General features: G+C 43.6%; 1 long non-coding RNA gene across 1 annotated transcript in view; it reads left to right on the forward strand.

Annotated features, from left to right (window-relative positions):
* The first annotated feature begins 4,273 nt into the window (after nucleotides 1–4,273).
* Nucleotides 4,274–17,054, forward strand: part of LOC311527750 — a 34,789-nt gene continuing 22,008 nt past the window's right edge. Inside the window, exon 1 of the long non-coding RNA XR_014713439.1 lies at nucleotides 4,274–4,356. This is a non-coding gene — a long non-coding RNA (uncharacterized lncRNA). The remainder of the gene's footprint in view (nucleotides 4,357–17,054) is intronic.

Here is a 17,054-nt window from a genome sequence, read left to right on the forward strand (position 1 = left end):
AAGGATGGTAGTATAGTGGAAGTGATGACAGCAGTGGAAGAATTTAAATATTATCCTCAGAGAATGTAGGTGCACAATTGTGTATACAGATGAGCTTCTTTTTTATCTCTAGATGTGTGTTGAAATGGATGAGGTACAGAACACCCTACTGATCTGCTCCCCATTCCAGCTTCTACTTTCTGGAACTAACGTCCATCTCTGGAACTCCCCCCTCATCTTCAGGGGGGCTTGAGTGGAATTTGAGGAAAGGTGACTGTTCGGGGTAGAGAAGAACCAGTTCTGAGGGGGATCATTTTGGAAGTCAGACTTCTGCAAATTTGAACCTTCAAATGGGTGGATGGGGTTGATTTGCTTCCAGCATCCATGAACTAAACTGCAGGATTTAATCTGCTAGTCCCTTCACACCCTGAACACTCTCGGTATGTCTACCAGCAACTGGACACATGTGGCTGGCCTGTGCTAGGTGACTTGGGCTCGCAAGGCTCAGGCTGTTCCATTGCTGTGTAGACTCCTGGGCTTGGGCTGGAGCCTGGGCTCTAGGAGCCTGCAGGGTTGGAGGGTCCCAGAGCTCCGGCTCCAGCCCAAGCCTGGAATTGTACACAGCAATGACACAGTCCTGCAGCCTGAGCCCTGCAAGCCCAAGTCAGCTGGTATGGACCAGTCGCAGGTTTTTCTTCCTGTGTAGAAATGCCCTCTAAAATTTGCAGAGCTCTCTTTATAATGTCTGATGTTGGTCCTGTATTCTAGTTTCAATTGCTGTGGTACCTACATTTTGTTTAAAAGCTGTCATTGGATTGTTTTTCCATACAAAGTGGTTTCTGAAGAAGAGCAGCTGATTATGTACTCTCTCCACACACATCAGCATGTTGATTAATCTCATAAGGAATTATAGTCAGTGCCAATCATTGTCTAGCTGAAGGTCAAATTTTACATCCCTCTGCTGTTGTCATTGGTCTTCCTTTACTAAATCTATGAAGCATGTACATAATGCTGGGATACATCCTCTTAACAAAATGCATTTGTTATCAAAATTAGGACATTATTATGCAAAATGATGAAATCCACATCTGCTTAGTGTGCAGAAAATACACTATTTATAGTTACTGGAGAAAAGGAACACTAAGAACAGCTCTAGATTCAGGAGTGTTTAAACCTCAAGGATGATGCTTAGCCTTTATATTTCTTTTGTGTGATAGCTATTCGTGTGGCGGGTACAAACACCTCCAACCAGCGTCCATATTGATTGATGACGCTGCCTTTCCTGTTCTCCTAGCACTTGGATGATGCCAGTACCGAAAGTAGTGTTATTGGGGTTAGTATCAGGGCTGGTGCAGTGCCATCCCCGATGCTCACGAGTTCAGAGGAGACTGGGTAAGGAAGATACATTTGAATAGGCACTGCGTCTTTTTAGGTTTACTCTGTTTACAATTAACGGGCCAGCACCATGGTCACATTCTTTTTGTATTTGGCTTCTGGCCCAAATCAGCCATACATCTAGCAGATTTAGGCGGTGGATAATTCCTGCTGCATAGGCCTGTCACTATGGTTCCTATTCCTCCCCCTCCTACTCCTGCATGAGAGGACTTGGCTGAGTAAAAGGGACAAGCTCAGGATGCTGTTGAGTCTGGCTGATCTCCATGGACTGTGGCCAGCATGCATAAGCTAGAGCAGCTGTGATGGGGTAAATAATCCCCACACGGGGCAACACAGGGTTAATGAGTTATTGTGGGCTCAGTCAGCCGTGTCCCACCCACACCTGTGTGAGATGTCAGACTCGATGGGAGGAGCTTAAAAGGTGAGACCACAGCACAGTAGGAGGCAGACTAGAGAGGAGAACAGGGCTCTAATCTTCAGCTCCTGCAGAAGGCAGGAACTTCTTGAGCAACTGGTGCCTCATATCCCCATTCCTGGGAAGGAAGGGCCTGATGCTGAAGCACTGTTGTGAAACTATTATTAGAGTCTAGTCGATGAGCTGGATTGAGGTCACTGCTTACTGAGGGCTCTCTGGGTATGTCTACACTGTAATGGAAGACCAGGGTTATTGGAAATCGAGTCAGCTGACCTGTGTTAGGTCTTGAGCGTCTACATTGTATGTTAACCCTATGTTAAGACTTTTCTAACCCATGCTTGAACCTAGGGCTCTGACTCCCACACTGCACTGTGCAGACCTGAGTCTTAGTAATTATATCCCAGAGTTCCTAGAAGACCCCACTCCCCCAGATGTGGCCATTCTAACTCTAGGACCACAGTGCACTGTAGGAAAACTTCACTGCCCACCCTACGTACTACCAGGAAGCAGCTTGCTTTGTGAAATACTTGATCAGTTCGATCTCCATTGCAAACCCAGGAGTCTCTCTGACAATGTGCTTGCAGATCGGTGATCAGAAGAGAATGGGTTAACTCTGACCTGAACTGCTGCCATATGCAAAACAGGAGGTGGCTTCTGTTTTCACCATAGTGGATTGCAGATCGTTGGGATAGAGAGGATTAAGGAAATTGTCCCATGTAATTGTGGGATAATTCTGGGTGACTCCCAGGATGCAAGCCAAGCAGAGCTGGGTCTACAATGAAAAGCAATAGGGCTCGGACCCACCTCTAGCCCTGCAGGGTCCTGGGACCGAGTTCTGGTTTAGTGCAATTGTAGTGTACATGCAAGGGGCGGAGGGGTTAGGCTTGAGCCGAGGCTCCAGCCCTGTCTTACATTGCAGTATAGACATACTCTCTGAGCACAGAGAGTCCTACATGTTTATGTGACAGTTCATTTTTGTCTGTTTCCTTTTCTTCACTAACAACGCTGGAAGGGGTGAACTATCCTGGAGCTAGCTGGCAGGCTGTGTTACTGCTGTCTGGGCCTATGCCATGGAACAGCGGGTGAGGCTGGGTGAGGGCAAAGACCCAGTCCTGGGCCACAGGGTGTGCCTTGGGAGAGGAACACGGTGACAGCAGCCTAGAGCCAGATCCAAGATTCGGAAGCTGCAAAGGTGTCATAGAGTTTAAGGCCAGAAGGGACCATCAGATCATCTAGTCTGAACTGATATCACAGGCCAGTAATACCATCCAGCAACCACACAGTAAACCCAAAACAATTTTGAATTTTAAAAATAATTAGTTTTCAGTATCTTGCCAAAAAGTTAAAATTTGTCAAGGAGGAAAATCCTATTTTCTGACCAGCTCTAGCAGAGGCAGATCTTGAGGAGGGAAAGGAGGGCAGGGGAATGGAAGGGACCCTGTATATTTAGGAATGGGACAAAATATCCTGAAAAAATACTTGCATGTTCAGTTCCATTCTTCTACAGCAATGTTAGCCAAATGAAACCCACAAATAAGAAAAAGCTAAATTCTCTGCAATTTTATGGGGTTTTTGCCCATGAAACAAAATACATTTTACAGAGAAGTTATCAGTTGAGGGGACTGGTGCCAATTTGCCTGAATCTGATTTTTGTCATTGAACTGGTTGTCATGTAGTGACACATTTTCTGATTAATATCTAATTCTGATGTGAAAGGAAGGCAGATAAATTATCTCACTTTATTAGCTTGTATAGCCTAATTAATGCCATCCTGAGTAAGGTGGAATCTTGCACTTTTCTTTTGAGTAATTTAGATAAGACAGACAATCTCAATGGTAAAGACAAAGGAACTTCAGGTTGATACCGTCTGGGTCTTTGCTCTACCACATGTCAATCGATGAGACAGTAGTTCTGTTTCTGCTCCGTCCAAATCTGGGAGTTCAGGCTTATGGATTTCTTTCATATTATCCATTCCCAAAGTAACTTCATTCCTAACACCAGACTTGCAGCTTCACAGTTTGAAAAATGATGTTTGAATTCCCTGGAAAATTGTGTCTAAGTAACCACTGAACTCAATCTGTTTTGTCAGTAGAGAATGCTGTTGAAATAATGATTTTCTTACATTTGGGAAATATCCAAAGATATAGCTGAGATGCTGATCTTTGAAAGACACAATGAGATCTCTTTAGGAAAAAAAATTAAAAATTTGTGACATAGGACAGTATTCAGGCAGCTTCTAATTCTAGCTCAAAGTGACAAATTTAACTTATTCGTTGAGTACGTAAACTCATTACAAAATCTGGCACTCCTCACATTTGGCCAGAAAACCTATAGACATTACAACTGTGAAAGGGGTCTTCATATTAATTTACTACTTTTTCACCTTTTCATTAATTTTGTCCCCATCATTTGATTAGAAGAGGTCAACCACAAACTCCTGTGGCCTTACGCTTTGCTTTGGCGTTCTTCGTCACAGAACCAGCACGTAGCGGAAAAACTGATAACTCCTCTGAGCTTTTCAGTCACTGTAAATGATGCTTCCACCATCTTTCCAGAGTTTGACCTTGGTGAGTAATTATTTCTTATGCTTGTTTTGTTCATTTTGCTGACATCTTCTTTCCCAGTGATGATTTAACTGATATTGAAACTAAATATGCAATAGACTGACCAATGGATTCCACAGGACGGAATATGGAAACTTGTCTCAACCTGTTCCTTCCATTAGGGAATTACCTTTTCTACATCCCCTCCCCCAAACTGCTAGAGCATGACTCCTAAATGTGCCATTACCCTATCTGATGTGCTCTCTGACTTCCTTTCAGTTAAGTAACTTTTCATCCATTTTATTTTTACTCCGGTACAGATTTTCTCAGTGTTATTTTAAACAGGTTTCTTTTTGACTAAATGCTGGTTACTTTACACTGCTCTGAAAAGGAATTTTCAGGCCAGGTATGGATGCCTTTTCATGTCACTGGATCATTTGCTATTGTGCTTCCAATGATGGTTCCAATGCTGAGTTATTTTTGCTGCAAATGGTACTGTGCAAAATAAACAAAACTCACAATGTAACTAAAAATTCCCCAGGCTGTTTGCCTTGATTCACCAATGAGTATGTAATTGCAGCTAAGCCATGATCATATCCCTTCTTTTGTACCTGTCTTTACCCACCTCATGGCCAGCTGTTTGAATTGTTCGCTGTTGAATTCAATCTTGCAAAGTGTTGAGAACTTCATGGGAAGTGCATATGCCCTCAGTTCTGACTAACTTCACTGGGGGTTCAGGGCACTCTGCATCTTTCAGGAACAGTCCCTTTATACTCCAAATATGCATGCAGATAGTATTGCAAAGGCCATTACAGCTAGGATTAGTTGGCATCCCCTACTGGCAGTCTATGCAGAGTGACCAAGTACTCAGAGTAAAATTCATGTGTTGGCCAAGGAGCAATGCAAAGCCCTAGATCCCCCTTCAATGTGCCTGCATGGTGAGGAAAGGCAGAGGGAGTGGGTGCCCAGGTTGGCTTTTGAATATCCTGCACATTGTTGAAGTAGGCTCCATGCTAGCTCTGAATGAACTATCATAGTGGGGATTAATGGGGGCAGGCTGAGAAAGGGACCTCTGAATCCACACTCATCCAGTGCCTGGGAACCTCTGCATCTGAGTGCAAAAGGGCAACGGACATTATTCCTGTTGGCAGGCTGGAAAATTTGCTACAGAGGGGCTGAGCTACAACCCAATGACCATCTCTTGGATTGGGGGTTTTGTTGAATTCTTCTCTGCCCAACCACATTTTGTTACTTACACAAAGTGTACTTATAGGGGCTTTTAATGGCTGGGTAGGAATTTCTTCTTGTGCTGATGTAGAAAATGAATTACCCTTTCACCCCTAGTGGCGGCCATTCTGGGGCCAGGTTGAGGCACGTGGACTAAGCATGTTGCTGCCCATGCTATGTCCATTCTGTAAAAGAAATTGGACGTCATTTTATAGTGCTGTCAGTCTAGAATCTTTCATGAGCATGATGTTTGTACAACCAGAATGAAAATCAGGTGCTTGGTCCTTAATTCAGATCTCCAAAGTTGAAGTGGAAAGGAGATCGGAAAACTTCAGAACATTCTAGAGAACTGTACAGCATCCACTTCTAACATAAAGATGCATCCTGATTAGAAATGCCTGTTCTGCATTGTGGCCTTGCATAGCTAATTGTTTTTCCCCATGAAGCAATAACATATGCAAACATATCTCAGAATGACGTGCCAGTCTGTCTACTGGAAAATGTCTGACTGTCAATCAGCAACATGCTGTCTAGACATCTCTTGGAACAGACTGATGCCAACTGTTTCAATTTTATATACTATATATTCTGTGAATCAGTCAGATGGTTAGATTCCCATCTCATAGTTCTAAAGCATTTGTCCCTTTTTCTCTACACTAAAGACTCCTTAGTTGCATATCAAAGATTAGTCCGCCCAATAATGCCAAATAGCAAACCAGTTTCCAAAAGAATAAATCTGCTTTTTTCACTGGAAGTATAAAATGAGCATACTGTACTGGTAAAGATGGGTCTATAGCACAGGCAGTTACAGCAAGGATATTGATTGATGATTAAAATTACTTCTTAGTTATGTGACAGAAGAATAGTCAAGAGGTGGAACAAGGAATAACCTGTGAATGTTGTCTGTTTAAGTAGAAGGGCTGTATTGTTTAGTAAGCTATTAATCATTCATCACAGAAAACTAAATATTTGTCAGGATTTAAATCTGGCTTTTTTTGTACATGAATATGTATGGACACACACCAAACTGGGTATGTAGGAGGAATTTCTAAGTGAAATTTAGGACTTATGGAAGATGCCAAGTTGAGGGCATCTGAGTGAATTTCTATATTATCCACAGGACATGGACAATACAGACAGCAGCTGTGTAAACCCCCTCTCCCCCGCTTAAACATCAACTTAGTCTGATTGCTTGAGATAAGAGGGTATATTTCTGTTTTAGGTCATGATCCTGCAGAGAATTCTGCACATGCTTTACTTCTGGCATATGAGTAGCCACACTGAGCTATGGGACTAGTCACATGCTGAAAGTTAAGCACAGGCATAAATCATTGCCGTATTGGGATCTTAGTCTGTATCATAAATATTAAGGATGAAATCTGGAGGGGTTATGCAAATAGAATATTGTAATTTACATACTCATGAATATGCACAACCATATTTACATAACCCCCTGCCGAGTTGCATATTTGCAAAATAAAAGTACTGGATTGAGTGTGCCCTAGGTTGCCTCACCCTCACTATCCACGAGATCATTTTGTCTGGAGAGGCATTCCCTGTAAGCAGTTTCCTAGCAGGGGTTTTATTTGTAGAGGCCTCTCCCTGAAGCATTTTCTCTTGCAGTGGTTCTGCCTAGGGAGGTTATTATTCTAGAGGATTTATTCCATAGCAGAGGAACTTATTTATGGTGTAATAGTTTTGATTAGTATTAAAGGTACATTCTGTCTTTGCTTGATACATTTCTTCACAAAATAAACATCTCAGGCAGTCCCGGGGCTATGAAAAGTTTGTACTAACTCACTCCATGCCACTGGTGGATTAGAAGTGGAGGAGTATTTGTTGATAAGAGCTTTGGGTGAAGCTGCTGATGAAAGACTCATGAGTTATGACAATGACCTGATTCTGTCCCCAGCTACAGTCTCTTTATGATGCTCTGGTGATTTATGGTTTTTAGAACAGCATCCATAGGAATACAGCTTGTTTAACGGAGTCCCCCCACTGCTGTAGGGCTTGTGTATGGTCCTCCAGCACCTTCCTGTGTAGTCCCCAGTGGGGGGATGGTTGGGGAGATGCTAGAGTGCATCATGTTCCAATCGTTCTGGACCAATGTGCAGCCTTAAGCAGTCAGACAAGGCCACCATAATTTAGGGGACCCTGGACTTGCCCTAAATTGTGCCAGAAACTGAGCCCAGAATTCCAAGATTATGAAGCCACCTTTGCTCTTCCCCTACCTAGCTGCATTTCCTTTGTGGGGCAGCATACAATGTGGCCCAATGTTTCTGCTTCTACAGAGTCGGGATGTGTCACGGTTCCTCCCCCACTCTGAACTCTAGGGTACAGATGTGGGGACCTGCATGAAAAACCTCCTAAGCTTATCTTTACCAGCTTAGGTCAAAACTTCCCCAAGGTACAAAATATTACCCCCGTTATCCTTGGACTGGCCGCTACCACCACCAAACTAATACTGGTTACTGGGGAAGAGCTGTTTGGACGCGTCCTTCCCCCCAAAATACTTCCCAAAACCTTGCACCCCACTTCCTGGACAAGGTTTGGTAAAAAGCCTCACCAATTTGCTTAGGTGACTACAGATCCAGACCCTTGGATCTTAAGAACAATGAACAAGCCTCCCAACACTTGCACCCCCCCTTTCCTGGGAAATGTTGGATACAAAGCCTCACCAATTTGCATAGGTGACCACAGACCCAAACCCTTGGATCTGAGAACAATGAAAAAGCATTCAGTGTTTTACAAGAAGACTTTTAATAAAAAATAGAAGTAAATAGAAATAAAGAAATCCCCCCTGTAAAATCAGGATGGTAGATATCTTACAGGGTAATTAGATTCAAAACCATAGAGAACCCCTCTAGGCAAAACCTTAAGTTACAAAAAAGATACACAGACAGAAATAGTTATTCTATTCAGCACAATTCTTTTCTCAGCCGTTTAAAGAAATCATAATCTAACACATACCTAGCTAGATTACTTACTAAAAGTTCTAAGACTCCATTCCTGTTCTGTCCCCGGCCAAGACGACTACAGACAGACACAGACCCTTTGTTTTTCTCCCTCCTCCCAGCTTTTGAAAGTATCTTGTCTCCTCATTGGTCATTTTGGTCAGGTGCCAGCGAGGTTACCTTTAGCTTCTTAACCCTTTACAGGTGAGAGGAGCTTTCCCCTGGCCAGGAGGGATTTCAAAGGGGTTTACCCTTCCCTTTATATTTATGACACGCCCCCCAAATCTCAGCTAGGGTGAAACACTGGCTGGGATTTCTTCCTGGAGCTCTAGGAAAACAGAGTTAATAAGACACATGCATCACTAAATATACTACCAAGTACATAAAGACTAACAATATTTTCCACATCTCAAGGACGATTTTAATCAGTTGATTCTGGGAAACTTTCATGGGAGAGTGCATCAGCCACTTTGTTAGAAGCTCCTGAGATGTGTTGGATGTCGAAATCAAAATCTTGGAGAGCTAAACTCCACCGAAGAAGTTTTTTGTTAGTTTCTTTGACGGTGTGAAGCCACTTTAGTGCAGCATGGTCGGTTTGCAGGTGGAAACGCCATCCCCAAACATATGGGCGTAGCTTTTCCAGAGCGTAGACAATGGCATAACATTCTTTTTCAGTGACTGACCAGTTGCTTTCCCTCTCAGACAGTTTTTTGCTGAGAAACACTACAGGGTGGAATTCTTGATCAGGTCCTTTCTGCATTAAAACTGCTCCCACACCACGCTCGGATGCATCTGTGGTTACTAGGAACGGTTTGTCAAAGTCTGGGGCCCTTAGTACAGGGTCAGACATGAGTGTCGCTTTAAGCTTGTTAAAGGCCTTCTGACACTTTCCGGTCCACTGAACAGCATTTGGCTGTTTCTTTTTGGTTAGGTCTGTCAGTGGGGCAGCGATTTGGCTGTAGTGCGGTACAAATCGTCTGTAATAACCGGCCAAGCCTAAGAAGGATTGAACCTGTTTCTTTGACTTTGGGACAGGCCACTTTTGGATAGCATCCACTTTGGCCTGTAGGGGGCTGATAGTTCCTTGACCCACCTGGTGTCCAAGGTAAGTCACTCTGTTTAGGCCTATTTGACACTTCTTAGCCTTAACAGTTAGTCCTGCCTCCCTTATGCGCTCAAGGACTTTTTGTAGATGTTCCAGGTGGTCTGCCCAGGAATCCGAAAATATGGCCACATCGTCAAGGTAGGCGACTGCATATTCTCCTAATCCCGCTAGGAGACCATCTACAAGTCTTTGGAAAGTGGCGGGTGCATTTCGCAGCCCGAAAGGGAGTACATTAAATTCATACAGCCCAAGATGTGTGATGAAGGCTGACCTTTCCTTGGCAGATTCATCTAGCGGTACCTGCCAGTACCCCTTGGTTAAGTCCAAGGTAGAGATGAACTGGGCCCGTCCCAGTTTCTCTAATAGTTCATCAGTGCGTGGCATTGGATAGTTGTCTGGGCGAGTTACAGCATTTAGCTTACGGTAGTCCACGCAAAAACGTATTTCCCCATCTGGTTTGGGAACTAGAACCACTGGAGATGCCCATGCACTTTCAGAGGGGCGGATTACACCCATCTGTAACATATCCTGGATCTCCCGTTCTATAGCAGTTTTAGCTTGAGGAGACACCCGGTAAGGGTGGACCCTAATTGGGTGAGCATTACCTGTGTCAATGGAGTGGTATGCCCGTTCAGTCAGTCCTGGGGTGGCTGAGAACGTTGGCACGTAGCTAGTGCACAGCTCCTGGATCTGCTGTCGCTGCATACGCCCAAGGGTCATGGAGAGGTTCACCTCTTCCACACCACCAGCACATTTCCCTTCGTAATAGACACCTTCAGGCCACTCAGCGTCGTCTCCTCCCTGGGCTGTAAACTGACAAACCTTTAATTCTCTGGATCGATTAGAAGAGCTGAGAGGCGGTGGGTTGCTCCGTGCTGCCGTCCAAGCTCTCTGGAGGCTTTCATCTGCTTCCTGTTCGGTCTGGAACTGTTCCCTTGATGCTGGAGACATCAGTTCCTCATTGGATTGTGGACCTAGGCTTGGTCCCTCTGGAAGCGATATAGAGGATGGAGCCATTTCTGTTGACTGTGAACCGCTCTCCGCTAGTGCACTATGTTGGGATTCAGGCTCCGGCTGAGCCTCTTGGGTAGGGTTATCGGCTGCTGCCAGTTCAGGTTCAGTGGGGCCCTCTGGTGTTGAGGTTGCAAGTACTGGATTCAGTGCTGGCACGGGGTCCGGTGTTGGTTGTTTGGCTGGTTCCGGTTCTGGGACTGGTTCCGTCTGGGTCTCTGGGACTGGATCCACTACTGCTGTTGCAGACATTGGCCTGGGGTCCGGGTCCATCACCTCTGACCGGGCCCTGATAGAAGTTTCCGGAACAGAGCTAGGCCCCACGGCTTGTTTAGCCTGGCTGCGGGTGACCGTTCCCACCCTCTTGGCCTGCTTCACGTGATTGGCCAAGTCTTCCCCCAACAGCATGGGGATGGGATAATCATCATAGACTGCAAAAGTCCACATTCCTGACCAGCCCTTGTACTGGACAGGCAACTTGGCTGTAGGCAAATTGAAAGAGTTGGACTTGAAGGGTTGAATCGTCACTTGGATCTCTGGGTTGATTAAATTGGGGTCCACTAAGGAAGCATGGATAGCTGACACTTGTGCTCCGGTGTCCCTCCACGCGGTGACCTTCTTCCCGCCCACACTCACAGTTTCCCTCCGCTCCAAGGGTATCTGGGAGGTATCTGGGCCTGTGGACCTCTGGTGTGATTCCGGTGCAATGAACTGTAATCTGTTGGGGTTCTTGGGGCAGTTGGCCTTTACATGCCCCAGCTCGTTACATTTAAAACATCGTCCAGCTGACGGGTCACCGGGGCGAGGTGGGTTGCTGGAGAACGGGGTGGTGGGACGATAAGGGGTCTGGAGGGTTCTTTGGGAGGTAGGTGGGGCTTTGGGCGGCCCCCGGTAATAGGGTGTGGTCTGGGGTGGTCCCTTCTGGTCTCCGCTCCAACTGCGACCAGTTTTCTTCTTCTCTGCCACCTCCACCCATCTGGCTCCAATCTCTCCTGCCTCGATTACAGTTTTGGGTTTCCCATCTAGGATGTATCTTTCTATTTCCTCAGGAACACCCTCTAAGAATTGTTCCATTTGCATTAGGAAGGGCAAATTTACTGGAGATTCAACACTTGCTCCTGATATCCAGGCATCCCAATGTTTCACAATGTGGTAGGCATGTCGGGTAAATGACATGTCTGGTTTCCACCTTAGGGCTCGGAACCTCCGACGAGACTGCTCGGGTGTTATCCCCATTCTGACTCTCGCCTTGGATTTAAACAGTTCATACTTGTTCATATGTTCTTTAGGCATTTCAGCTGCCACCTCAGCTAAGGGTCCACTGAGCTGCGGCCTCAGCTCTACCATGTATTGGTCAGTAGAGATGTTGTACCCAAGGCAGGCCCTTTCGAAGTTTTCTAAGAAGGCCTCAGTATCATCACCTGCCTTGTAGGTGGGGAACTTTCTGGGTTGGGAAGTGGTACCTGGAGAAGGATTGCTAGGGTTTGTTGGTATATTCTGCCGGGCCTTTATCCTCTCCATCTCCTCCACATGCTTCCTTGCCTCCATTTCCCTCTTGTGGGCAGCCTCCTGTACCTCCTTCTCCAGCCGCATGAGTTCTATCTGTCTTTCATGTTCCCTTTGTTTTTCCTCAGCCTGAAATTTGGCTAATTCCAGCTGTAGTCGAGCCGAGGATTTGGCCATTCTAACCTCTCTGTTTTTAACTAACTTTACACCTGAGGTTTAGAAATAAACAAACAAAACTTGGCTGTAAAATTTTGCTGTGCTGGAATAGAATACCTATTCTCTGATAGTGATTGTCAGCCTACAGAAAAAGACAATTCCCTTGTCTCTGCTCTGGGCCCAAATTAAAGCAAAAAACCTCCAACTACTTGGAAACCTGCTTACCCAGCCCAAAGAAAAAAAATTTCTTTTCAAACCTGTGCTCTTTGTAAAACAAAAAAAAAATCAAAATCCTAAAAAAAACCCTGCCACTTTTGTCTCCAGGCAAATGGGTAGAGCACACACCCCCTATTTACTTTTAGGAAGAAAAGAAAAAAAAACCTCTGGGTTGGAAGACTGTGAATTTCCCTGCAGGAGTTAAGTACCCTGCCTCCAGGCAAAGAAAACCTGCAATTCACAAGATAATCCCCTTTTGTCTCTGCTTGGCCACAAAGCAGAGAGAAACCAAGCTGCTTTCAGTTTCAAAGCTGCTTTCTGGACTTCCTACAAATTCCTTTTTAAAATCTGTATTTCTAGTTCAAAAAATCTCAACTGGATCTCAAAATGATTTCAGGTTAATCCCACCACTGTGCCACCATGTCACGGTTCCTCCCCCACTCTGAACTCTAGGGTACAGATGTGGGGACCTGCATGAAAAACCTCCTAAGCTTATCTTTACCAGCTTAGGTCAAAACTTCCCCAAGGTACAAAATATTACCCCCGTTATCCTTGGACTGGCCGCTACCACCACCAAACTAATACTGGTTACTGGGGAAGAGCTGTTTGGACGCGTCCTTCCCCCCAAAATACTTCCCAAAACCTTGCACCCCACTTCCTGGACAAGGTTTGGTAAAAAGCCTCACCAATTTGCTTAGGTGACTACAGATCCAGACCCTTGGATCTTAAGAACAATGAACAAGCCTCCCAACACTTGCACCCCCCCTTTCCTGGGAAATGTTGGATACAAAGCCTCACCAATTTGCATAGGTGACCACAGACCCAAACCCTTGGATCTGAGAACAATGAAAAAGCATTCAGTGTTTTACAAGAAGACTTTTAATAAAAAATAGAAGTAAATAGAAATAAAGAAATCCCCCCTGTAAAATCAGGATGGTAGATATCTTACAGGGTAATTAGATTCAAAACCATAGAGAACCCCTCTAGGCAAAACCTTAAGTTACAAAAAAGATACACAGACAGAAATAGTTATTCTATTCAGCACAATTCTTTTCTCAGCCGTTTAAAGAAATCATAATCTAACACATACCTAGCTAGATTACTTACTAAAAGTTCTAAGACTCCATTCCTGTTCTGTCCCCGGCCAAGACGACTACAGACAGACACAGACCCTTTGTTTTTCTCCCTCCTCCCAGCTTTTGAAAGTATCTTGTCTCCTCATTGGTCATTTTGGTCAGGTGCCAGCGAGGTTACCTTTAGCTTCTTAACCCTTTACAGGTGAGAGGAGCTTTCCCCTGGCCAGGAGGGATTTCAAAGGGGTTTACCCTTCCCTTTATATTTATGACAGGATGATTTAGAGAAAAGATGCTGCAGTGTTGTACAAACTGAAACCTACTCTACACACCACATCTATAGCTGTCAGTCATTGTTCTCAAGAAAATTATACTAGGAGCAACGAGCTGCTGTACTAGTGCTGTCAGTATTTGGCAAGAGAAGGACATTCCACTTAAAACAGGAAAGTAGACAGATTTTACAATCTGCTTACAGTATTTTGCATAAATGTATTCTCTCAGTGCTCTTCAGTGGAAGGACCTCAGAGTGCTCTCGTTCCATTCCAGAGCATTAAAAGTGACCTGCAAATAATTTTATCAAAAACATACTAATAGCAGAACTATGTGCTGGATGACCCAGCTAGCCAGAGAACATTCATCATAACTACTTAAACCTTTCAATAAATTACTTTGCCCCCTCCAGTGTCATGTTAGCGGGCTACATTTGTAGTCCCAGAATGCCTCATTCTAGCATAGTGTGAATAGTATCTGGGACAGCTGAAGAGCCATTTGGTCAGATAAGTGGCACTCACCTTTGGTATATAATAATCATGTTTAAAATTCTCTTCAATACCATGGCACATATTTATATATATAGATAAAAAAAATCATACTGTTATCTGATAGGGCATCTTCATAATCCAGACCAATTAAGTAGTAGCTGAGAGGTCACAAAACTATGTATTCTGGAACAACCAGCAGAGAGGACCCATGTAGCTCAACTTTGGTGGCAGGGAACATGGAGCTGAAATTAAGAAATATTACTTTAATTAATCACTCAGAATTTACATCTCCTTTGCTAGTTGAGCCATTCAGATATTGCTTATTTATTATAAACATTTTTTAATATGAAGTATCCATGCACATACAAGCAACTCATAGAATAAGATGGGTGCCTACCCTAAAAAGCTTACAATCTAAGTAAGCCAAACAGATAGGGTAAAATCATAGAACTCAATGGGAAAACACCTATTGACCACAACAGGGTAAGGATTTTACCCCGGAGGACCATGGAAAGAGATGTAACCTACAACTGTGACAGAATTTTGTGAGTTCTACAGGTTTTGTTCCTTTTCCCTCTTTCATTTATGTCTCATTATCTGATCCCTCTTGCCGTTTATTTAGATAAATGTTTGCCTGTCGACTTTAAGAATGAACGCTTGGAGATATATTGAGGCTGATGAGAGAAGAGAGATGTTTTCCATATTTGCAGCTAGAGCTGGCTGACATTTTTGGCCAATTTTTAATGGAAAATGGCTTCAAATTATGTAAACACTTCTGTAAAACCTGCAAAGTTTTTTTTATTGTCTGAAAGGAAAGGTTTTCTTTGTTTTTGTTTTTTTCGACAAAACATGTAAAACCAAAAAATGTTTGGAGTGTTTCAAAATGAATCTTTTTATTCCATCAAATCGAATGAAATCAAAGTGATCATTTTTCAGTTTTCTAGGTTTTTCACTCCTTTCTTTTCATTTCTCTGACCATTTTTTTTTCCCATTGAAAAGGGACAGAAAGGGAAGAGGGGAAATGGAAAGCCTCCCCAAAAATGCAGTTTGATTCTATCAGTCAGGAATCCGGCCCTGCAGCAGAGCCAGTCTCCGGACAACCTAATGAGCACAGCTGGCCTGTAGTAGGCTGCCTGATTGGTTGGAAGAGCCAGCAGACAGGCTGTTAAGCCCAGGAGAAGCGGCAGTGCACTGGCTGCCAAAAGCATTTGCCCCTTGACTGAGAGAACTTGTGTGGCTGCCTTGTTCCAGCTCTGCTCATGCCTTGCCTCATTTCAGGTAAGCTGGGCCTGACCCTAGGATCTGATTCCTGCTGTGTCCCTTGGGTCTGGCACCTGGCCCTGATTCCTGGCAACTTGCACCTTTTCTGACCATTAGGCATGACTCATTCTTGAACCACCAGGCATGACAGCCCACATCCCTGTCACGTGATACTATTCCATTTGGATTTCATACAACTTATTTTTAATTGTTGCATGGAAAAATCCACAAAAAAATTTAAGCAAAACATTTTTTTTTCAGTTTGTGCCAATTCTTTCACTGAAAATTAGCTTTCACTTTTAGACCAACCCTATTTGCAAATGAACGCATAGGTATTTGATATTATATGCTTGCCATCTTCAGTGGATGAAGAAATCAGTACTGATCCAAGCAGGTCTCCCTTCTCTCAGCTCTCGTTTTTCATACAATAGATTTCTATCACCTGTGCTACTATACAAGACAAAAACAAGGCATGCTATGCAATGACCCAGCTGGCATAGCACAGATCAGTTTGCACATTAGTAACTTCTCTTGGTCAAACTGTATTAGCCCACATAATAGAGTGGGTGCACTTTGATGGGATAATCCTGAGAAGATTAACCTACAGTTCTAAAGCCCAGTTGCACCCTTGGGATACAAATAACTCCTTTTGACTTTAATGAGCATTACTACATTGCTGTAGCAGAAGGGTAAGGGCCCAGCTGTCTTTAGATTTCCTGCCCTGAAGTGTGAATTCTGTTGTATAACAGTGAGATCTTGTAAACCAAACAAACCTCCCATTTCCTTCAGGACAGCTGGATATTTAAGGCTTCTGCATTATATTCTAGATACAGAGAATAGTTTAATTTTAGAAGAGTTTGGGAAAGAATCTGCTGGAAATGTGTCAGTCATTTAGCCTTTAAAATGATTGTATTTGTGGACTATAACTGTTCTACTTTTCATCTGTCATTATTGTTAATTATTTTATTTTTTTTTAATCCTGATTGCTAGTATTCTGAAAATTCTGGTCAACAGAGAGCTTCTGCTTTTTTTTTTTCTCTAGAAGCTAAATCATTCAAGAACAAAAAGAGAAACAGTTAAATGCAATCTTATTCTAAATTCCAAGTGGTTTCACAAAAAGAATTGTTCATGACCAAAGTGGTTGCCTGAAGCCTAAGCTAATCATTATCTGAAATGAAAGCATAGTTAGTCCCTTTCTTGTTGAGATGGGAATTCGTTAGTACTATTAATGGATCTTGCAGCCTACTTAACTTATTTAGTGAAAATGATAAACTCGTTTAATAGCTTTCCTTAATACATGAATGTGTGACAGTCCCAATTTCAAAGTATTCAAAAGAAGTTAAAATTCTGATTAGAACATAAGAATGGCTATACTGGGTCAGACCAAAGGTCCATCCAGCCCAGTATCCTGTCTGCCAACAGTGGCCAATGTCAGGTGCCACAGAGGGAGTGA

This window comes from Lepidochelys olivacea (assembly GCF_965140295.1).
Source record: "Lepidochelys olivacea isolate rLepOli2 genome assembly, chromosome: 10".
NCBI lineage: Eukaryota > Metazoa > Chordata > Testudines > Cheloniidae > Lepidochelys > Lepidochelys olivacea.